Genomic DNA, 24,333 nt, shown 5'->3' with positions numbered 1-24,333 from the left:
TTCTTTTCCCCAGGGCACTCATTAATACAGGCAGACCTTGAAAATACTGTGGGTTCGGTTCCAGACCACCGCAATAAAGCAAATATGGCAATAAAGTGAAGAACGTGAAATTTTGGTTCCCGTTACAATAAAAGTTATGTTTGTAATATACTGTAGTCTATAAGTGTGCGACAGCATTATGTATAAAAAATGTATGTACCTTAATTAAAAAATACTTTATTGCTAAAAATGCCAACTGTCATCTCAGCGTTCAATGAGTCTTAATCTTTTTGCAGTAGTTAACATCAAAGATCACTGATCACAGATCAACATAGCAAATATAATAACAATGAAAAAGTGTGAAATAGTGTGAGAATTACCAAAAAGTGACACAAGGTGAACACATGGTGTTGGAGAAATGGCACTGATAAACTTGCTCGATGCAGGGCTACTTCCAACCTTCAATTTGTAGGCAAGACAAAATCCACAAAGTGGAATAAAATGAAGCACAATATAATACCATCTACCCGCAGTGCCCCCGCTCTTTGCTCTCAGAAGTGCCCCAGGTTGAACAGTAAGTCACATGATCACCCTGGTTCTATTTTGTGATCGCATAAATCATTGTATTGCCATCTTCGTTTTAAAACGTCTTAACATTTAGAACATGCCTGCATTTTCTAGAATCACTCTAATTATAAACAAGGTGTCCTGGAGAACGCTACAGTCTCCAGTATTTTTATTTTTTAATTTAAAACAACACTTATTTATTTGCTCATAACTCTGTTGGTTAGGTGTTTGGCACAACATGGCTGAGTTTTCCGCTCCTACTATGGTTAAGACTGAGACCAAGATAATCAGCCAGGGTGAGCTGTCAGCTAGAGGTTCTGGGGTAAAATCTGCTTCCAAGCCAATTCTTGGAATTGAATTCAATTTCGTGTGGTCATAGGACTGAAATCCTTGATCAGAATGAGGTTCCCCTTTCCTTGATGGCCCTCTTCACATTTAAAAAAAATTACTGATTACTTGCCGAACAATGACTGAAGTACCAAAAGCAGCCCTCCATTCTCACGAACTCTTTACTGCTTTAAACACTAAAAGCCTCTTTTTTTTTTAATTGAGGTAATCCTGGTTTGTAACATTATATACATTGCACATGTGCAGCATTATATTTTGACTTCTGTCTACACTGCAGTGTGCTCACCGCTAAAAGTTTAGTTTCCCATCACCCACTCCATAACCACTTCTCTGTTCTCTGTACCTGTATGTTTGTTTGTGGTTTTTAAATTTTGGTTTGTTCGTTTATTTTGTTTTGTTCTATATTCCACGTAAGAGTGAAAATACATGGTATTTGTCTTTCTCCATCTGACTTATTCCACTTACCATAATATGTTCAGGGTCAGTGTTGTAGTAAATGGAAGATTGCATCTTTTTATGGCTAAGCGATATTCCGTTATGTACATAAACCACACCTTCTTTGTCCATCCATCCATAGACAGAGTGGGCCTTTGTTTCCATGTATTAGCCGTTGTAAGTAGTACAATGAACGTGATGGTGTATATATCTTTTATAATTAGTGTTTTTGTTTCTTTAAGTAAATATCCAGGAGTGGAATTACTGGATCATATGGTAGTTCTATTCTTAATTTTTTGAAGGATCTTCATATTGTTTTCTGTAAGTGATTGCACTGGTTTACATTCCCACCAACAGTATATGTGGGCTTCTTTTCTCCACAGCCTTTCCAACACTTGCTATTTCTTGTGTTTTTGGTAATAGCCATTCTAATGGCCTGGAGAAGGCAATGGCACCCCACTCCAGTACTGTTGCCTGGAAAATCCCATGGACGGAGGAGCCTGGTAGGCTGAAGTCCATGGGGTCGCTAGAGTCGGACATGACTGAGCAACTTCACTTTCACTTTTCATTTTCATGCATTGGAGAAGGAAATGGCAGTGTTCTTGCCTGGAGAATCCCAGGGATGGGGGAGCCTGGTGGGCTGCCGTCTATGGGGTCTCACAGAGTCGGACACGACTGAAGCGACTTAGCAGCAGCATTCTAATCGCCATGAGGTGATACCTCATTGTGGCTTTGATTTGCATTTCCCTGATAATTTGTGATATTAAATATATTGTCATGTGCCTCTTGGCCATCTGCATGTCTTCTCTGGGAGAATGTCTATTCAGCTCCTCTGCCTGTGTTTTAATTGGGTTGTCTGGCTTTTTATTGTTGAGTTGTAGAAGTTTTTGGTATTTTGTTTAGATATTAGCCCCTTACTTGATACACGATATGCAAATATCTTCTCCCACTTGTTAGGCTGTCTTTTCATTTTGTTACTGGTTCCTTCTGCTGGGAAGAGGCTTCTTAGTTTCATGTCGTCCCATTTGTTTCATGGCTGATTTTGTTCCCCTTGCCTGAGGAGACATGTCCAGAAAGACATTACTAAGACCAACTGCAAAGAGAATACTGCCTGTGTTTTCTTCTAGTAGGTGTATGGTTTCAGGTCTTACATCAAGTCTTTAATCCAATTTGAGTTTCTATTTGTGTATGGTTTAAGACTAGTATGATTTCATTCTTTTGCATGTGGCTGTCTGGTTTTTCCAAGAACATTTATTGAAGAGACTATCCTTTCTCCTTGTATGTTCTTTGCTCTTTTGCCATAAATTAATTGTCCATATGTGTGTAGGTTTCTTTCTGGGCTCTCAATTCTGTTCCATTGATCTGTGTGTCTATTTTTCTGCCAATACCATGCTGTTTTTACTACTATGTTTCTATAGTATAATTTAAAGTCAGGCAGTATAATTTTATAGTATAATTTAAAATCAAACCCAGCTTTACTCTTTTCTTCTCAGGATTGCTTATTTGGGATCTTTTGTGGCTCTAAATACATTTAAGGGGTTTTGGTTCTATTTCTATGAAAAATGTTGAAATTTTGATAGGTATTGAACTTAACCTGTAGATTGTTTTAGATGATATGTAAATTTTAACAATTTTAATTCTTCCAATCCATGAGCATCTAATATTTTTCAGGGTTTTTTTGTCTTCTTTTGATTTCTTTCAGTAATGTCTTATAGTTTTCAGGGTACAAGTCTTTCACTTCCTTGCTAGATGATATTATTCTTTTTGTTGTGACTATAAATGGGATTGTTTTCTCAATTTCTCTTTCTGCTAGTGTGTTGTTAGTGTGCCCTTTGGCAGCACATAATACTAATATTAGTTTGTTACTAGTGTATAGAAATGCAAAATCCAATTTTATGTATTGACTTTGCACCCTGAGGCTTTACTTCTAATAGTTTATTATTTCTAATAGTTTGTGGTGGGGTCATTAGGATTTTCTGTATATAAAATCATGTCATCTTCAAATAGTGACAGTTCTTCCTTTTCAATTTGGATGCTTTTTATTTATTTTTCTTGCCTAATTCTCTTCAATACCATGTTGAATAAGTGTGGTGAGAGTGTGCATCCTTGTTCCTGATCTCAGAGGGACAGCCTTCCGTTTTCAATGTTTAGTATGATGTTAGTTGTGGGTGTGTCATATAAATTTTGCCTTAAAAAATGTATCACAACCCCATGGTCTCTCTTCCCACATCCCTGATTCAATTTGGCACATCAGTGATCTAACCAGTGATTTAAGACTTGGATGTTCTTCTGCTCTATAATACACTTGGCAAATCAAAAGACCATTTTGATTTTCAATCTTAAAAAAAAAACAACAGAGTTGTGTCCTACAACTTAATCTTTAAGCTCCATATAGCTAGACAAGAACTCATCATGCTTATAGCCCAGAGGGAGGAAAAAACCAGGTTTTTCTCTTGAATATTTACTCAAATAGGAATGAGAGAGAAAAAGAGGAGGGTGGGGGAAAGCTGGAATTAGGTCATTTGTGTGTTACTGTAACTTACAAAGGTGAATACCACTTACTGTTCCTCACAGTGAATCCGATTAAGGTTAGATTCAACCAGCTCCTCCCTGAGAATATACTCTAAATGGGCTTAGATGGGGGCTCACTGTGGAAGAGAATGCATTTGTCCTGAAGCTGCGTTTACAGAGAAAGAGTACTGTTTTTATTTTGATGTGTTTATTTATGGTGACGAGGGGCCGAGTGGCTAAACTCTTGCTGTCACCACTGGATGTATAATATGATAGTGTGGTTTATCCCAGGCAGCGTTTATAATTCTGCATTTAAATTCTTTCATTACCTACCAGAGCAGATCTCTGAATGAACTCTCACCTTTTGAGACATGAAAATCAATTAGAAATTATATATGTATTAGACTAACAAATTCACTAAGTAACTCCATTTCCCTCAGCTACTCTTCTCTAATTTTAAGGTTCAAATATCAGAAGCAAATATAAAATGATTTCATTCAATAATCAAGACTTAATTCCTAGATGTGATAATATAATTTCTGAGTACAAATAAATGATAATGTGTTACTTAGGAATTATAAAGACCGAATCATATTTGATCTTCAAATCAGGGTTTCCCTGATAGCTCAGTTGATGAAGAATCTGCCTGCAATGCAGGAGGCCCCAGTTCAATTCCTGGGTTGGGAAGATCTGTTGGAGAAGGGATAGGCTACCCACTCCAGTATTCTTGGGCTTTCCTTGTGGCTCAGCTGGTAAAGAATCTTCCAGCAATGTGGGAGACCTGGGTTTGATCCTTGGGTTGGGAAGATTCCCTGAAGAAGGGAAAGGCTACCCACTCCAGTATTCTTGCCTGGAGAATTCCATGGACTGTATATAAGTTCATGGGGTCACAAAGAGTTGGACATGATTGAGTGACTTTCACTTTCAATCATATTTACTTTAATAACTCAAAAAAAAAATCTGACAAGACTTAGAGTATGAAATAAGTAATTAGAGTGAATTCAAGCCTACTCTTATTTTAATCTCCAATTAACAGGACATTTCTCTATTTAATCCTCTAAGGAAAAAAAAAATTAAAGTTCCAGAGCAAAGAAAGATTCAATAGAAACACAGCCACACAGATAATTCATTTAATGAAAGAACCAGTCTTCCAGAAGCTATTATATCCCTGATCAAACCCTAGTTCCTCCTTTGTATTGCTATTCATTAAGTAGATAGGCTTTCTGGAACTTGAGTGGGGAGGAGCTTTTAAAAATCATTTTCTTGATATTTTACCTCAATTACAAAACAGAAACAAAAGAAGATTATTTCATATTCAAATAGAACCACCACAGGAAAGGGTAGGTCCTTAGGAATTTTAGTGATTTATTTGCTTGATGCTTTTTCTAGCAATTTCATCTGTAATGACTGTAACATCCATCTGCTTGAAATGCAAATTGGTTAGCAACTGGATCCTTTTTTGATTCTTACAATATATCATCTCTCTGCTTTGAATGAAATATTCTAGCTAAGTCTCTGATGAAATCTGTTTCCAGTAAGCTTTGGAAATGGAGTGTGACACAGCATCCATTCTGGTCTCCTCCAGGTGTGCCTTCCTCTGTCTCTAGGCTGGAGAACCATCAGCTACATTTCCCAGAGTCCCTTGCAGCCAGGGTTCTGGGCACAGCTTAGGTTCTGACAAGTGAGAGGACCTGGATGAGAAGCGAGGTAGAGGGTATCTAAGGAAGATGTTCTGTTTCTGTCCTTGGTAACCAGGTTCTGTTACTAGCTTCCTGCGTGGAGTGGTGCTTTGTAGCAGCTTCTCTGATCACTGAACACAGCTCAGAGAGTGAGCTCTGATGTCAGCAGCTCAGGCAGCAGCTCCAATTTCCAGCCTCCGGACTTGGGCGATGATGGCAGCAACCCTAGGACGCCAGTTCCGTGGAGCTATCTGGGGCTCACCCCTCCAGTCCAGCCTGCAGCCTCTCCTCTCTAAGCAGCAGCAGCCTTTCCTTCCAGCCTTCCTGTGAGCACCTACTTCCCATATGAAACCCCTTTCTGCTTAAAATAGCTGGGATAGTTTCTCTTATCTGCACCATGATATTAAAACAAGAGAAAGGAAAGAGGACAGCCTTCAGTGCCCAGGACAGCAGGTAAAGCCTGGAGAGAACCACGAAAGGGAAAATGACCTCCACAGTGACTCCTTAAGGACCAGGGAGAAGTCACAGGCCCTGCCACCAAGAACTCCCCAAATCTGGGCACCACTCTTAGGGCCCAAGGATGAGGCCACAGCATAAAGGCTTAGAAATAGTCATGAGACATTTTGGAGAAAAAGGAAAAAAGAAAAACATGAAAGGAAAAATAACAAGAGGGGAGAGAGGAAGGAAAAAGAAGGGAAGAGAGAAGAGAAGAGGAAATAAAAAACCAAATAAAACCAGGCACTGGTGACAGTTCTCTGCCAGCTTCCTCACGTGACCTGGCCTGGGTGGCACTGCCCAGTCCGACCTGTTAGTGTCACAGAGCTGGGCTCACGGGGTCTCAGATGCAGATGCAGGGGCGCTTTCCACAGGAGAAATCAAGTGAATCCATCAGCTCTTGAATAGGTAGATTCAAACTGGATAAATACATATATTTTGTTTATTTCCAGCTATCCTATACACGTGTGCGTGCTAAGTCACTTCAGTCGTGTCCAGCTCTTTGTGACGCCATGGACTGAAGCCCGCTGGGCTCCTCTGTCCATATATTCTCCAGGCAAGAATATTGGAGTGGGTTACCGTGTCCTCTTCCAGGGGATCTTCCAGATCCAGGGATAGAAACCATATCTCAAATCTCCTGCCCTGGCAGCCAGCTTCTTTACCACTAGCGCCACCTGGCAAGTCCATCTATACATAGTGTTCTTTCTCTTGATAGATAGATAAAAAGAAGTCTAGTAGCTGGAAATTAGAGTCCATGGAATTGCAAGGAGTTGGACATGACTGAGCCCGCATGCATGCAGCTGAAAATATACAAAATATGTATTCTAAACAAAAATCTATTAGATTTTTAAAAAGGAAATGAATCCAGATGGCTTTAAAGTCAGACAGTTAATAATGCAAAGAGTTGACAAACTAGTCAATTATGGTAAATATTGGCTTAGGCTCTGGGCAGCTTAAAAAAAAAAGATTGTCAGTATGTTTTTTATAATTCAGTAGAGTGATCTGTAAGAAAAACAAATCCTAAGCTGTTTACACAAAACAATTAAGATTCTATGGAGATGTAATTCTTAATGTAAAAGAAAAGCAAGCGTGTCTCCCAGCCCAGCTTGCTGTTCAAGCCCCGCTCCCACACCACTGCCCCCCCTCGGCAAAGATATCTGTTCTCTCTGCTGCTCGCTCTCTCCTCATCAGGAAACCTGCACACAGGAAGCACACAGAGTCTCTGCAGGTGTTGTTCACTGGGCTTTAATCCTTCCCAACCCCAATATCACTTCCTAAAGCACACGTTCCTGACCTCCCTCCCTCCACGGGTCAAATTCCCTGTCTCCTCCCTTGACGTGTTTCCTGCATAGCACTCAGCACAGGTATAACGATAGGTTTACCTGTGTAGTACCAGCAGCCATGCTTCCAGGAGGGGTTACATCTGCTTTTCTTGCATCCTGAAGGCTTTAGCATGGTGTCTCAGGTGACTTAGGGATGCTCAACAAATAAAACCCTGCATGAGTCATATTGCTGCTTCAGCCCCAACTACTCCATTTCTAAGTATGTACCTGCCCAGGGGAAAACTATGGACTCTTATCGTTTTATGAGAACCACACTTTAATGGCATTAACAGAAGCTAGTTTATAAAAGATTTAAATTTGATTTTAGAATTTCATCTCCTTCCTCTCCCTGCTATCTCATCATTACCTCTCAGAATCACCACACATAACTTCATTCAGCTAGATAAGCCGGTGGTCTGTCCATGGGGGAGGAGATACAGGCTTGACAGTATAAGCCTCTAATTCCCCCCCAAACACTGATTACTAAGAGTCTATTGTACCCTGTAGTGTATTGTACAAAAGTATAATAAGTTAACCAGGACAGGAGAATGAGTCACCCAAATATTGAGTTCTACCATCAATTACACAGCAACCCCTCTGCAGCCCTAGGAGATGAGATTTAACCCATTTCTCTTTCTTGTAAGACAGCTCACAATGTGCATTTTACACCAGTTATTCCATTTGCTCCCGACTACCACCTTAGTTGGGCTTCCCAGGTAGTGCTAGTGCTAAAGAACCCACCTGCCATTGCAGGAGACATAAGAGATGCAGGTTTGATCCCTGGGTCGGGAAGATCCCCAAGAGAGGGCATGGCAACCCACTCCAGTATTCTTGCCTGGAGAATCCCACAGACAGAGGAGCTTGACGGGCTACAGTCCATAGGGTTGCAAAGAGGCAGACACCACTGAAGCAACTTAGCATGCATGCACGCACCACCTTAGTTACGAAATATTATTCCCATTTCACAGATGAGGAAATGTGGCAATTCAGTCCAGGTGATGGAGCTCAAACTCCAAGTGTTTCTCTGTTTGGAAAGTGAGTACCCAAAGTGAATGGTGCAACTCCTCTAGGACACTTCTTAGCTAGAGGTTCAGGCTGTCTGATGACATCAAGAAAGGAGAATCACACAGGCGAAGGGACGTTCGGTGGGTCGATTAGCACACCCACACTTCCAGCCTGACCACCAACTAAGCTGCACCAGAATCAGCCTCCATATTTAGTTCCTTCTGTCTGTCTTTAAGTAAATCACCACACAGTCTTCATCCCTTCCTGCCACTCTCCTCAGAACGCGTCCTAATTTATCTACGCTTAAAAGCATAAGACTGCACAGGCAAGTGCTGACAGCTTAATCGCAACGATACTTCATAGAAGGGCTAAATCACAGTGAGAGCTGATTCAGCTCCCATTTAAAATACGAATCGGAACATCAACATGCAGTAAACACAGGATTTAGTTGCATTTCTTCCTCAGCACGGAGGTCCTGTTTATTGCCAAGCTTGTCTGGCCCTCTGCCTTCCTCGAGGTAGTGCTGATAATTGTCCATCATAATGTGTCTCAGATTCTGGACACACGTTCTCTAAAGGCGCATGTGAATTCTTTACAAGTGGAATGCATATAAATATCCCCGTATCCACCTATCAGAAATACTGAAAGTATTAATACCTTCTTTACAGTCCTGTTAATCCCCTTAGGATTTGGCTTTAGAAGATATAGGTACACAGAGGGTTAAGATGTATTGGGAAAGCACCCCTCCCCCCACCACTGCCCCTCTGCTTTAAGGCAGAGTTAACCATGAGAACATAGCATTTTTCATTTCCCATCCCTCCAGTAAGTAAAATCTTATTAAAACCTTGATGCTTTTGCTATACGAAGACAGACACACAAAAGGACAAAGTATTTCCAAAGAACATCATTTCATTAATTGAATCTTCCTAGAAAAAGGATTTCTTTTGAACTAAGAGAAGGGTCTATAGAGAACCCGCCTCTCAAACCTGACCGAATGCATTAAGAAAGCAGTTCTCTGGAGCAGTTTCCTTGGTGAGGAGATCCTTTCCAACCTGTCAAGGTCCACTTTAAAAGAAGTTATGGGCAATCAGGGGCCACCAGGGAGTCGCTTTCATTCTCTTCAAATGATCTTTCCCTCTGAGCTACTCTAGAGCAGCCCTCACCATCCCTGGAGACTCCTTCATACTGCGTTTCCAGCCGGGCGTCAGGACAGAAAAACCTACAATTTTTCCTTCCTAAACTTCAAGACAGATTAACCGGTCATCAGTCAGAAATGTCAAGGATTCGCTGTGCTAATGAGTCACATGAATAATAGTACTTCAGCTCCTTAAACAAGGAGTTAAAAGCCAACTGTTAACCTGTATTATTGCCAGTAACCTTAAACTCAAATGACATAGCTGTGTTCTAGCTTTTCGCCCCCAGGAAATACTCCGTGTACATTTAAATGCATGCAGACATACCAATATAAAGATTCATCTGTGCTGTAGTTGTTCACAACCGTACCCTGTTTCTATGCATCGCACGCTTAGAATGTTTATCACGAAGAACTCAAATAATATGTAAGGACATTTAGAGCAAATACTACACAAATTCTGCCAATCCCGTTTTGATATTCTTTCTTAAACTGTATTTTTGACATCAGCTTGGACTATTTCAATAAGTTTTTCCAGATCAACTAAAAAATATTCCCTGACAAACTTTCTGGCCTCAAGTTATGTTCGTTTATTGCCTCCAGCTAGTTAAAAATCAATTCCCAAGTGATAGCTTCCAAAGGGAAAGATACACATGTACTCCAGGAAAACACAAATTACTTTTCACCTTTAGATACGAAACAGGTCTCCTGCAGCTCCGGGTTCTGATTTATCCGCTGTCACATCCGAAGCCCATCCCCGCAGTCCCTTCCTGCACGTCAGGCTTCGCTGTTCGGATCACGTCTAAGTTTTCAAGGTAAGCAGGTCACCCTCGGCGACTGGAATGACAGCGGAAGAGCAGGCACTCACCCCAGGCGGTCAGACCCGGGACGCGGGCGCCCTAGAGCTCGGGAGGCGACCTGTCGCGCCCCCTCCTCCGGATCCAGGCGGGGAGGGCAGGAGCGGGGCCGGCCCAACTAGGGTGGAAGGGAGGCTCCCCGCCTCCCACCTCTGCGGACCACGGTCAACGCCACGGTCGCTGGTCCTGGCCGCGAGGTATGGGGGCGGGCAGCACTACGAAACCGAATAGTTCCAATGCATTCTCGCACCCCCCGCCCTTCCCCGGAGCCGAGGCGGAAAAGCTGCCTTTGCATCAAAGCCAGGGGCTGCGCCGGGTGTAACTTCCACCCGGTGACCTACTTTAGAGTGTGAGAATGAACGCGATGGGGGGAAAACAAAATAGACGGAGGGCGCGCGGGAGCCGGGCTCCGGGGACGCGCGTGGCCGAGTGGCATCGCGCGCCCGCGCGCGCCCGGGGCTTCCAAAGAGAAGTTGCGGCGCGGCCCCCGGAGGCCTGGGGCAGAGCCCGGGGGCCGTCGCCCCGCCAACGCCTCCCCAGCCGCGGCCCGGGTGCGGGCTTCCCGGGGCTCGCGGGCCTCCGGACGATCAACGCGGCTCCCCGCCCCCACCTCTGTCCCCGCCTCCCCGACCCGCCCTCACCTCTCCGGGCGGCGCGCGAGCTCCGGCGGCCTGGGGACCCGGGTCAGCGGCGCCTCCGGGCCGGGAGGGCGGCGGCGGGCGCAGAGCGGAGCCCGGGGAGTGCCGCCTCTCGGCCCGGTCCCCTGGGAACGCCCCGCCCGAACGCGCCCGGGAAGTGAGGCTCTGCCGCGCCGCCTGGCCGGGAGATCGGGGTGACCTTCCTGCCTCTTCTCGTCGGTGTCTCCCGGCGCGGCCCGTCCTCCGTGGGGAGGCCAGGCCGAGGCGAGCACACCTGGAGCGCAGCAACGCCGTACCTGGGTGACAGCAGCGTGACGTTTCAGCGCGTCTTTTCTCATTTGATCCTGGCAACCACCTTCTGCCACCGAAAGGTCCCCATTGGGTATCTGGCAAAACCGGAGATCAGAGGGATTCAGTCCCAGGTGCCGCTGCTCGCTCTCTCCAGATCTTTTCACTCACATGGCCTTCGGACTAGACCCATCCAAGTAGCGTCAGTCAGAAGAAGGGATGGAACTTAGGTTGAAAGTTTCTGCGGCAAGTTGGACACAGATTCCTCCCTCCCCAGTCCCCCGCTTCTGTAACAGTAGGGCTAGCTACTTTCTATCAGGTCCTTCGCCTGGTCCAACAACTTAATCTTCAGAGGCCTATGACTTAAAAATGCGGCTACCCGATATTGGAAAAATAACATGTTGAGTAACTGTTCTGCCCCTCCTTGTGTTTGAGTATGACACTCCTGACCCCATGGGACAGAGATGAGTTGAGTTGTATTTCCAGGCACGGTTTTCTGTGGGGACCCAACTACACCTCTCATATAACACCTCGATGATGTTATTTAAGGCAGTACCAAGAGGAGCTCAGCAGATACAGTTTGTGATTCTGGAATAGTTTTCTAGTGACTTACTATATTGGGAAACTTTGCTTGGGCATCTCTGTCTTAATGCCCAAGGGTAATCAAGTTGACATTTCCTTTTTATATAAACTCCGTTTGGCATTTAAAAGGGGAAGAATCATGAGTCTGATGGTACATGTTCTTCTTGCCCAGAATGCCAGCCCACAGAAGTGCCACTGCTCATTTTTGTTTCCATTCAGTAGAGTTAGAGCTGCATTGTGTCCTTGGACGAGGGCTCCATACTGGATACTCGGGTATTCCTTGCTGCTGCTACTGCTGCTAAATTGCTTCAGTCGTGTCTGACTCTGTGCGACCCCATAGACCTCCACCGTCCCTGGGATTCTCCAGGCAAGAACACTGGAGTGGGTTGCCATTTCCTTCTCCAATGCATGAAAGTGAAAAGTGAAAGTGAAGCCGCTCAGTTGTGTCTGACTCTTAGCGACCCCCTGGACTGCAGCCTACCAGGCTCCTCCGCCCATGTTCCTTGCTGCTGCTGCTAAGTCACTTCAGTCGTGTCTAAAAGGGCAGCGGGAGACAAAACTGCACATATATATGGGTTTTATGGGCCTCTCCCTTTTCCTGAACTATGTAAAAAATAACACTACCAAAAATCTCAGTCTTTCTCAAGCACCTGTCCTGGTTCTCTGCTTTTCTCTATCTTCTTTCCCTGGACAGCCTCATCCATTTTGATGACTGCAAGCAGAATCTCTGTGAAGGTGTCTCAAGAGCTGGTCTTTGCATAAACCTCCCAACCCATATTGCCAGCAGCTTGCTTGACATCCCCTGCAGAGTGACCGCAGTACATTTGAATCTGAGGTCCTGTGCCCTCCATGACCTCATCCAGCTTCTCTTTGCATTTCTCTATCAATCCCATCCTCCCACTGCCCTGGTTTCACAAACTCTGCTTCTCCTGGCCCTCCGTATCCCACTGGCAGCCACCATCTACCATCAATCTTTGCAATACTTGTATTTACCTACTTCCCTCCCTTCTAACTGTTTCTATTTTACTTGTTTATGTCCTATTCCTTCTCACCTATGTGATTATATTGTTTAATTCCATGTCCTGACTTTCAAAACCATCTCTTCTTTGAAAACTTTTAGCTTTTATCTGGAACTAATCACCCTGTCCTGAGACTTTAGTGGTCTTTATCTATGTACCTCCTATAACACTTATCACCAACTTTTGAAAGTATTTGTTCATTTTTTTTTCAACAAATATTCATTGAACATCTATTATGTGCCAGGCACTATGCTAGGAAAACAGTGGTGAGCAAAACAGATAAAATTCCTACCCTCGTAATACAAAGGTGAGATGACAAACATTAATCAAATAATCACAGATACCAAAAATGAAATATGTCATCCAAACTGAAACCGGTCCCAGGGAGGATAGGTACAGACTGTCATGAAAGTTCACGTGTCTAATCTCTCTCCTTGCAGGAATTTGGCCGACTCAGCCTCAATATGTAGCCCAGAGCTGTATGTGGGGAGGTGTTCAGAGTTTTTGTTGAATGAACATATGCATCTATTTTTTACATGTAAGTGACTTGATATGTTTCTATATTGCAAAGTATTGAATAAAATAACAACAAACACTCATCACAACCCACTGTCGCTTAAGCTATTGGCTATTGTTCCATTACGGCAAATCCATGGATCGTCTCTCTCTAAATGCATCCTGTTTCCTTTGTCAGCATGGTGACAGGTGAATTTTTTGTAATCCCAGTAGCATTATCAAGAACATTCTTTATGGCAGAAGTTCTTCTATGTACGAACAGTTTACTGTTCTCACCAGCATCAGCCCCTTCACCTTCCGTATAGTTCAAAACATTTGCTGAGGAAGTAAAATAGCCTTGTGTTTTCTGCCCTGCTGGAAACTGTGTCATCCTCCACCCTCTGGGTCATTTCCCTGCTTCCTCTCCATCTCTGTAATTGTGTGAGCATTGTTTCTGCATCCCCTTTCTTTTCATTTCTGCTGTGTTGCTTTTTAACATCTTTTGCTTGTGATCCTGTCATTTTTGGGAATCAGTCTTTCACTGGAACAGTAAGTGACACATGTCTCCTAGTTTATTTTATCATTTTTTTTTTTTGTAGTGCTACTACGGAGAAGGCGATGGCAACCCACTCCAGTACTTTTGCCTAGAAAATCCTATGGACGGAGGAGCCTGGTAGGCTGCAGTTCATGGGGTCGCTAGAGTCGGACACAACTGAGCGACTTCACTTTCACGCATTGGAGAAGGAAATGGCAACCCACTCCAGCGTTTTTGCCTGGAGAATCCCAGGGACGGGGGAGCCTGATGGGCTGCCGTCTACGGGGTCACACAGAGTCAGACAGGACTGAAGCGACTTAGCAGCAGCAGCAGCAATGCTACTATGTAATTCTTTTTCAAAGAAGCACTTTTGAAAAAAAGACACAGAATCTCAAGTCTGATTTTTTTAATCTATTGTTTGTTTTCAGCCTCAAATAGATATGGAGTGGGAAAGTGACCTTATTTTCATGGTAGGAAAATAAAGAGTAAAAAAATAAAAAGTAAAGTTCAAACAACAGAAAATGTGTCATATAAAAACTAGAACATTTAGCATGTAGAAAAATACAGAGACACGATTTTGAAGATAAATTTAATGACCTGGAAATACAATAAAATGTTAAGTTAAAAAGCATTTTGAATAGATTTTAGGTTAGGTAAATCATATGTTCACATATGTGTACAGGAAAAATACTGTGTAAGTATACCAAAATGATAATAGTGATTTTCTCTGAGTGATACAATTTTCACTGTAACATTCTTCTATATATTTTTTTAAAGAGAAGGGGATGATATGCAGTTTCATAGCAAAGCATATTTCTATTTGTAGCCACAGTCTGTCCTCATGGATTTTATGGATTGTGCTTCCCTGCTGTTATTAACACTAATCAAGTATGTGAGAAGTAGTATTAACATATGAAAGGCCCTCTTGTTTCTTTCCTTTAATATTATTTTAAATACTCTGGTGCCGCAGTTTAAGTCCAGTTGTTTTAAATATAGAAGTCACAATTACCACACTGTTTCCATACCGGAAAGCTGCTCATGGCTATGTTAAAGACGCAGCCATATGTGCCCCATCTTGTACTGTGCTTAGATTACTTGTTGTATTTATGTTCTGCTTGGAGAAGGCAATGGCACCCCACTCCAGTACTCTTGCCTGGAGAATCCCATGGACGGAGGAGCTTGGTAGGCTGCAGTCCATGGGGTCACTAAGAGTCGGACACGACTGAGCAACTTCACTTTCACTTTTCACTTCCATGCATTAGAGAAGGAAATGGCAACCCACTCCAGTGTTCTTGCCTGGAGAATCCCAGGGACCGGGGTAACCCCAGTGGGCTGCCGTCCATGGGGTCACACAGAGTCAGACATGACTGAAGCGACTTAGCAGTTGTTAGGTACAGTCAAATGTCAACCCCCTGGGTAAACATCTTGATTACATCTACCTATTGTTAATGGTGATCTTGAGTTTATCTGAATGTCGACTCTAGGAAAAATGGAGATGTAGATTCATTGTGTGTGTGTGCTTGCACGCGTGTGCACACGTGCTTATGTGTGCACTTACGTGTGTATATGCAGTTGCCAAAGATTAGATATTCTGGGGAAGATGGAAGGTGAATTTTAAAGTGGTTTTTATTTTTCCTTGATGATAATTTTGGAACTCTCTTGTGGGGTTAAAACTTTTTTTTAAAATTTAGACTAAATTAGTAATTAAGATTAGGTCCTAATACATGGCTTCCCTGGTGGCTCAGTGATAAAGAATTCGCCTGCAGTGCAGGAGATGCAGGAGTCCCAGGTTCAATCCCTGGGTCAGGAAGAACCCCTGGAGGAGGGCATGGCAACCCACTCCAGTATTCTTGCCCAGGAAATCCCATGGACAGAGGAGCCTGGCAGACCATGGTCTGTGGAGTCACAGAGGGTCAGACTAAAGTGACTGAGCACCCACCCACCCACATTACTAGAAGTCAACTTGATGTAAAATAGTTGCAGAAAACTGTACAATAACAAAAGTTGTTGGAAAATCACTTGTAATTGTCACATCACGGTGTTTTATCTTCTGAGAACAAGCAAGACAATACTGCTCTCCCACAGTCCTACCACCAGAATTACAATGACCAGAGTTCTTTGACCCCGATCTCAACCAAGATCTCTGGGTCTTAGATGATTCACCTGAAAATTTAGGGAACCAAGTTATACCTCCATGGGGTCGTAAAGAATCGGGCAGGAGTGAGGGACTCACACTTTCACACTTGGTACCTTGTTTATCTTACCCGTTTATGATCTTAAGGCTGAATAAGAGCTTCCTATTTTCCAATCTGAATTTAAAAGGATCGGATGAGGAGCTCATAGGTGGTACTAGCTTCTATTTAATTCACAGGAAGAATTTAGGAAGAACTTGCAAGATGAAAGAGGAAGGAGATTTATTTCAAGGGGCTCCAGAGGGCAGACTTGGGCCAGCAAAGGCAAGTTACAGGCCAGCACATTTAGACTCAACAAGAGCAAGATATTTCTGGAGTTTGAGCTGCCTGGAACCCAGCTCCTTTTAACAGGTACAGTTCTTTGTATCTGGATAGACGGACAAAGAGGCCCTCTGATTTATCGCCGACCTTTTCAGAAGGAATCCACACATAAGATGGGAGATCATGCTTCCCAGGCACCCACAGTCCCTTCCCAAGAACCATGGGATTATTTGATGTGTTGTTGACAAAGGGTGTTGAGAAACGGTAGAACACAAAGTCTCTTCAGGCGTTTGGACAAAGAATGAGGCTGATATTTTTACAACACAGCCTTTGCCATGCTGGTTTCTCCTTCCTTCTCCAGTTGGTTTCATCTTTTGTATTATGGAAAAGCAACTGATTGTTTTTGGAAATAGCAGTCAAGCAAAGATATACACTAACATGAGGAAGAGCTGCAAAGATCAGTTTCACCCATTATTCAAGGCAGTTGGCTGAGACCAGAGCAGGGTATTGGTTCAGTGGTTTAGTTGCTAAGTTGTGTCCAGGTCTTGCAAAACTATGGACAGTAGCCCATCAGGCCTCTTTGTCCCTAGGATTTCCCAGGCCAGAATACTGGCGTGGGTTGCCATTTCCTTCCCCAGGGCATCTTCCCAACCCTGGGATTGAACCTGAGTCTCCTGCACTGTAGATGGTCTCCTGCAATGCAGGCAGATTCTTTACTGCTGAGCCACCATGAGAAAGGGCTGCAAAAATCGGTTTCACCTTGTTATTCAAAACAGTTGGCTGAGCAAGGAGTATAACCTAAAGACTATGAGGAATCTGTGTGCAGATCATCAGAGAAAACAGCATCTGTGGCTTGAGTAAGACTGGGCTCATACCTGCTCACTTGGAATTTGTTCTTCCTTTTCCTCTTTAACATGCGAAACAAAAAGGAAATAAGATAATGAGTAGGGAGGTAACTAAAAGCATTAAAAAAATTCAACTGAGCAATCAGAAAAGCCACAGGAGGCCAGAAAAAGGGTATGTTGGGTTTTGCAAATTATTTTTTCCTTTTTTAAAGATTTTTTTTTTAACTTTTGTGGAAAACTTTTAATGTCTTTATTGCATTTGTTACACTATTGTTTCTGTTTTGTGTTTTGATTTTTTGGCCACGAGGCATGTGGGAACTTGACTCCCTGACTAGGAATCAAACCTGCACTCCTGCATTGGAAGGCACAGTCTTAGCCACTGGACCACCAGGGAAGTCCCTGTTTTGTTTTCTTATTTAAAAGGAAAATGAACAATCATCACCTAACAAGAATAACAAAACAGAAAAAAATGCCTTCCTACGGGGAGGATTACAAGTGAACTGGCCCAGAGGTTGAAGTCATTGCCAGTTAGACAGGTGGGAAAGCCCTTGGCCCAAACATTCTCTGTTATTGCGGGAGCAAACTCGTCCATCATTTTGGATAGTGGCTCTTCCATTCCCGAAGGCCAAAGTTCTTTTGCACTTACTGTTCTGGCCACATACAGGCATGGTAATGTAATATACATAGCCATCCCTCGTGAGCTCAGTTCTATCTGATAGGAAATCAAATCAGTCTAATGTGAAGAGAACAATTTAAGAGAAGTGCCAGGCACAATTTTCCTATATCCAAACTGAGTCCACGTTAAAATAATTTTCTTTACCCATGGGCTAACTTGACTGAAGAAATGTTCATGCAAGAGAGAAAGGCGTCTTACGTGAGAATAAAAATGAACTCTTTTCCAAAAATTCTATTTACATCTAAATTCATAAACTACAGCATATTGAACATTCAGTATATTTTAGTTCCAGCTTTAAAGAAAGTCTGAAATGGCTTGGAGTTCTAGAGTTCTGTGTGTCTGATTGTCACGTTCAACCGTTCAGTGAAATTTTATCTTAGAAATCATTTGAAATTAGTCCAAATGATTTGGGATCCAGGTACATGTTAGAGAAAGAAGGGGAAAAACAAGGATTTGAAAAGATATCTTTGCTCTTTACTATTGACTGAGAGAGAAAAAAATCTTAGAGCAGGGACTGTTTGCTTCTCAGCAGGTTAAACTTTAATGTTACTGGCCGATTATTCTAACATGAGAGTAAAGCGAAGAATTTCCTCTGGGAATTTTTCTTGATTTCATGAGAAAATAACATAAAAGAATCACATCATGTTAATAAAGCAGTTGTGTGTACATATAAAGAGATGGAAGGAATTTTTGAGGTATTAGAGTATGTATGAAATAAATGTTAACTCTAAAAACATCTGAAAATTCACAATTATATGAAAAAGATGCATAACTGTACCACTTCAGGACACTATCCTTAACACTGTAGTGCATTTCCTCCCTGTCTGCCTGTGAGTCCATTTAATATTTTAAAAATCAAAATTGGGTATTGTATTCATTTTTATTTTAAATTGTATCTTTGTGCAACATATCACGTTGTTAAGTAATCTCCCAAAACCCTGCTGTTAACATCATTGTAAAAATTCATTTAAAAAATATTTAGCACATGCCAGGTATTGGAGAAGGAAATGGCAACCCACTCCAGTGTTCTTGCCTGGAGAATCCCAGGGACAGAGGGGCCTGGTGGGCTGCCGTCTGTGGGGTCGCACAGAGTCGGACACGACTGAAGCGACTTAGCAGCAGCAGCAGCAGCAGGTATTGGACAAAGTACAGCAATGCATTAACTATGTAACCTTCAGGAGAGCCCAAGGCAACAGTATCATTACTATTATCTTTGTTTTTTAACAAATGGGGAAACTGAGCTCAAGAGAAGTTAAATAACTTGCTCAAAGCTAATAAATGATGGGCTGGGACTTAAAATGATTTCGTTCTAACCTCAATGCTAGTATTCTTAATTATTATGATCGACCACCTCTACATGATGAATGTAAATGATCCCAATAAAAATGTCAAAAGTTTTATTTACTTCTTTATTTTTACTTGTCAGAAAATCAATTAACTTCCTTGAGAAGCCTTCCTGAATAAATCACTGTGACAGCTGTATGAATTGCATCTCCCCTCAGAGAGCAAATATTGCTCTCTACACAAGGTTTTCAGTTTTCCTTTTTGAAGCTCTGAATTTTAAAAGGCAGTACTGTGCATTTGTCTCTGTGTTTGGAGAACACTATAAGCCTACATTAGAGCTGTATGAAAATCTGGAGAACATTATATCTGCGTCTCTTTTTGTAGTAATGTTGTATGAGTCATAACGTAAGGCCGTAATTACTGTGGCTCTGTCTCTTGGCACTTACTGTAGGTTATTCTGTGTTACTTCTCTCATTATGTGCAAGTCCTGATGCCTTTCTTGTTTGTAAGCTCCTTCAGTATATCGTCACTTCTTGCATGTTCAGAGTCTAGCACATCACCTTGCAAAACAATTTCTCAACACTTGTTTGTAATATACATGATGGTGATTATGGTCTGAGAATTAATACTTAAATACTAAATGTGTGCATACTCAGTCACTCAGTCATTTCCAACTTTTTGTGACCACATGGACTGTAACCTGCCAGGCTCTTCTGTCCATGGAATTTTCCAGGCAAAAATACTGGAGTGGGTTGCCATCTTCTACTCCATGGGCCCTTCCGGACCCAGAGATGGAACACGAGTCCCTGAGTCTTCTGTGTTGGCAGGTAGATGCGTTGCCACTGTTCCACCTTGTTGTCATTGTTGTTCAGTCACTCGGTCATGGCCGACTCTTTGCGACCCCATAGACTGCAGCACGCCAAGCTCCCCTGTCCTTCCCTGTCTCCCAGCATTTGCTCAAACTCATGTCCATTGAGTCAGTGATGCCATGCAGCTATCTCATCCTCTGTCGCCCTCTCCTCCTCCTGCCCTCTTTCCCAGCATCAGGAAATGAGTTCCAATGAGTTGGGTCTTGGCATCAGGTGGCCAAACTATTGGAGCATCAGTCCTTCTGATTGATATTCCAGGTTGATTTCCTTTAGGATTGGCTGGTTTGATATCCTTGCAGTCCAAGGAACTGTCAAGAGTCTTCTCCAGCACCACAATTTAAAAGCATCAATTCTTTAGTGCTCAGCCTTCTTTATGGTGCAATTCTCACATCCATATGTGACAACTGGAGAAACCATAGCTTTGACTAGATGAACCTTTGTTGGCAAAGTAATGTCTCTGATTTTTAATATGCTGTCTAGGTTTGTCATAGCTTTTCTTTCAAGGAGCAAGTGTCTTAATTTCATGGCTACAGTTACTGTCCTAGTGATTTTGGAGCCTAAGAAAATAACATATGCCATTTTTTTTCATTTTTTCCTATTTGCCATGAAGTGATGGGACCAGATGCCATGATCTTTGTTTTTTGAATGATGAGTTTTAAGCCAGCTTTTTCACTCTTCTCTTTCACCTTCATCAGGAGGCTCATTAGTTCCTCTTCACTTTCTGCCATAGGTGTGGTATCATCTGCATATCTGAGGTTATTGATATTTCTCCTGGCAATCTTAATTCCAGCTTGGAATTCATACAGCCCAGCATTTTGCATGATGTACTCTGCATAGAAATTAAATAAGCAGGGTGGCAATATACAGCCTCGTCATACTCCTTTCCCAGTTTTGCCAGATGATTGTTCCATCTTAGGTTCTAACTGTTGCTTCTTGACATGGATATAGGTTTTTCAGGAGGCAGGTGAGGTGGTCTGGTGTTTCCACCTCTTTAAAAATTTTCCACAGTTTGTTATGATCCACACAGTTAAAGGCTCTAGTGAAGTCAATGAAGCAAAAGTAGATGTTATTCTGAAATTTGCTTGCTTTTTCTATGATCCAGTGTATGTTTGCAATTTGATCTTTGGTTCCTCTGCTTTTCTAAATCCAGCTTGTATATCTGGAAGTTCTGGTTCACATACCGTGGAAGCCTAGCTTGAAGGATTTTGAGCATAACCTTGCTAGCATGTGAAATGAGCGCAATTGTACAGTAGTTTGAACATTCTTTGGCATTGCCTTTCTTTGGACACCTGAGACGCCCTAAATACTTAAATGCTTCAATGAATTACCTTCATAGATGATTTTATTTCTGTGGCACAGACAATGCTAAGTGGTGACAAACTGGTGTACTTACATTCTCAGCACACGGAGAAATGACCTAGTCATGTCTCCTTTCCAGTTTAGTGGGACCATGTCTGCGTGACTTAGTTCTGGCAACAAGAATGTGGGCAGAAGTCATGTATGCCCTTCCAGGCATGGTCCCCACTGCCTGCAGCCTCCTCTGTGGCTTGATCTCTCTTTCTGTCTCTGTTTCTGCCTCTGTGTCTCCCTCTGTCGCTCTTTGTCTGTGTGTCTATCTCTCTCTCTCAGATCCACGCACACACAGCTTCAGGGAAGACATAACTAGTGGATGCATAGGGATGTGGATCTCCTTATGGAAGGCTGCCGACTGAATACCAAATCTGGCTGTGATGGGATGTGAGTTGTTGAGTCAGGGGTTGTTTCCAGCACTTCGTATCCAACTGCGTTTGTCACGTACTGTTTCTCGTGCACTTTGGGCACCAGGCCCTTCTGTCCTCTACAGTCATGGTTCTCTTCCATTTAGTCCCACTATTTCTTCCACCTGAAATTCCCTCCTCCCATATCTGTGCCTTTTAAAACCCTACCTATGACTCAGCTCTAATGTCCTTTGTGTGAAGCTGTATTTCCTATCACAGGTGATCTAATTTTGCTCTGCTCTAAACTGTTACTGAACTTCATTTGCTTATTGTATTTTCATCATCGAGTGTGGTGCCATGGTGCCCCTGGTATTGGCCCAGTGTTGGCGTTTGTGAGCATTCAGTCATGCTTGTCAACCAGTGACTGAGTGAAGGAGCCATGGCAGATGAGTGCCTGACATTCTTTACAGATTGGATAAGCTCTTTGCTTGTAGGGTCACATATAATTTATTTCTGTATTTCCCAGCAGCAAACACAGAGTGTGGCACTTGGGAGGCAATTAAAATATACTTGTGGCGGCATGCTCACAAAACATGCTGAACTTTTTTTTCTTTTTAAAATTTTAAATTGGAGTATAGTTGATTTACATGGCGTATGGCAGGGTCACTTTGCTGTACACCCGAAACTAGCAAAGTATGCTGAATTTAAAAGGGTCCCAAGCTTACCAAGTTCTGCCCAGGGTAGCCTGATTTACCAGTATTTCATGAGAAAACAAAACTCAGACCTTTTAAGGTGCCAAAAAAAAAAAAAAAAAAAAAGGCTGTGGAATGGCTAAAGTGCAATCAGTGATGGTGGAGAGAAGTGCATTTTTTTCCCTTAGAATAGGTGTTCATCAGGGTTTCATAATTCTTTGAATATTTAATAACACTCCCAGATGGGAAATTCATCATTAAACTTGACCTAAATTCCTTTTGTTGCAATTTCAAGTCTTCCATGATTCTTAGTTACCCTACAATCAGCACACTTTGAAGCAGGAAGAGGTTCCGTTCTCATAAGCTATTTCTGTCTGGTTGATGTATTTACAGAAGAGATGGTAATGATTCAACTGCTCTGGATCAATACTGCTGTATTGTTTCAGGAAAGACAGAGTTTTGAGAGTCCTCTACCGTGTATTACGTTTCGCTTGTGGTTTCTGTAATTTGTCACAAATTCATGCTTACATGGAGGTGGAAAATTAGACCCTCATAATCTGGGGAGAAAGTAATGGGGTAGCAACCTGTGAGGCTGCCTCTATTGCTGAAGGCTCAGGAATTAGTACTATCCCAGTGATACAATCAGGGAGTGTGTCACACGTGAATAAGTAAAGTGGTGAAAATTCCATGGAATTAATTATTAAGAATATGGCCATTATCCAAAATATAAACACAATCTGATTTCAGATAATGTAGCTAAGCACTGAAAATGCCTACCATAATCGTTATTGTACTAAACAACCCCAAGTTATACCCTGAAGTATAATAAAATATATTTATTGCCAAATATCAAAAGGGCAGCAAAATACACTTTTGCATTTTAATTGTAAGATCCAACTATGTTTTGGTGAAAAATTAAACAATAAGTAAGATGTACAGATTTTTTTATATTGGCTCTTTTCATGGCCTCTTTCCCACCCCAGATGCACTGTCCTTCCCAGAGATCACTTTTATTAAGGGTGTGTGTAATGTCTCTAGAAAAGTGAAAGTTGTGTCTGACTCTTTGCAACCCCATGTAGTATAGCCCACCAGGCCCCTCTGTCCATGGAATTCTCCAGGCAAGAACACTGGAGTGGGTTGCTAATTCCTTCTCTAGGGGAATCTTTGAAACCCAGGAATTGAACCTGAATCTCCTAAATTTCAGGCAGATTTTTACTATCTGAGCCAATGTCTCTAGACTTCTATGCAATTGCCGATAAGTTTTTGCCTGTACAAATATGATGGAGAGCAGTTTTTACATAGATGTTATCTTACTGCATATATTATTCCACAACTTGCTTTATTATTCAACCATTATATTTTGAAAACACATGTCCATACAGATAGATTTGCCTCATTCGTTTTTAACTGCTGTTGCAACATCCATCATGTGGATTTACTACATTTTATTTAACCATGTCTCCAAGGACAGAGATTTAAATTTACTCAATATTTATTATTATGAATTGCTATAAAGAAAATCACTGCCTATGTCCTTATAGGCACAAATATGAGTATACTTACAGATTGGAAAGTGTCAGGTAAATACAGTATCTGTATCAAAGGATATTTATCAGTTCAGTTCAGTTCAGTCACTCAGTCATGTCTGACTTTTTATGACCCCATGGATTATAGCATGCTAGGCTTCCCAGACCATCACCAGTTCCTGGAGCTTCCTCAAACTCATGTCCGTTGAGTAGGCAATGCCATCCAACTATCTCATCCTCTGTCATCCCCTTCTGCCTTCAATCTTTCCTGGCATCAGGGTCTTTTCCGATGAATCAGTTCTTTGCATCAGGTGGTCAAAGTATTGAGTTTATTTATTTATATATATATATAAATATTTATATTATTTTATATAAATATTTTATATATTATATAATTATAAATT

The 24,333-nt window shown here is 42.1% G+C and overlaps 1 protein-coding gene and 1 long non-coding RNA gene across 4 annotated transcripts in view; one reads left to right on the top strand and one right to left on the bottom strand.

Annotated features, from left to right (window-relative positions):
* The window catches only part of TRMT9B (tRNA methyltransferase 9B (putative)), a 73,486-nt gene extending 61,988 nt beyond the window's left edge, over positions 1–11,498 (bottom strand). For 2 of the 3 annotated variants that reach the window (XM_070364204.1, XM_070364206.1), the window contains exons 1-2: positions 10,972–11,498; positions 10,160–10,310 (exon numbers count right to left, since the gene is read on the bottom strand). The gene's annotated coding sequence lies outside the window, so the exon portion shown is untranslated. Of the gene's footprint in view, positions 1–10,159; positions 10,311–10,671; positions 10,884–10,971 lie in introns of those variants that run through there. The other variant, XM_070364205.1, reaches the window with a different exon arrangement.
* Positions 10,236–14,309, top strand: LOC138985938 (uncharacterized). The gene is made up of 3 exons (XR_011462866.1): positions 10,236–10,288; positions 13,298–13,395; positions 13,952–14,309. It is a non-coding gene; the product is annotated as an uncharacterized lncRNA (long non-coding RNA).
* The last annotated feature ends 10,024 nt before the right edge of the window (positions 14,310–24,333 follow it).

Source organism: Bos mutus, chromosome 27 (assembly GCF_027580195.1).
Source record: "Bos mutus isolate GX-2022 chromosome 27, NWIPB_WYAK_1.1, whole genome shotgun sequence".
In the NCBI taxonomy this organism is placed as follows: Eukaryota; Metazoa; Chordata; class Mammalia; order Artiodactyla; family Bovidae; genus Bos; species Bos mutus.
This window is presented reverse-complemented; position numbering and strand designations above follow the sequence as displayed.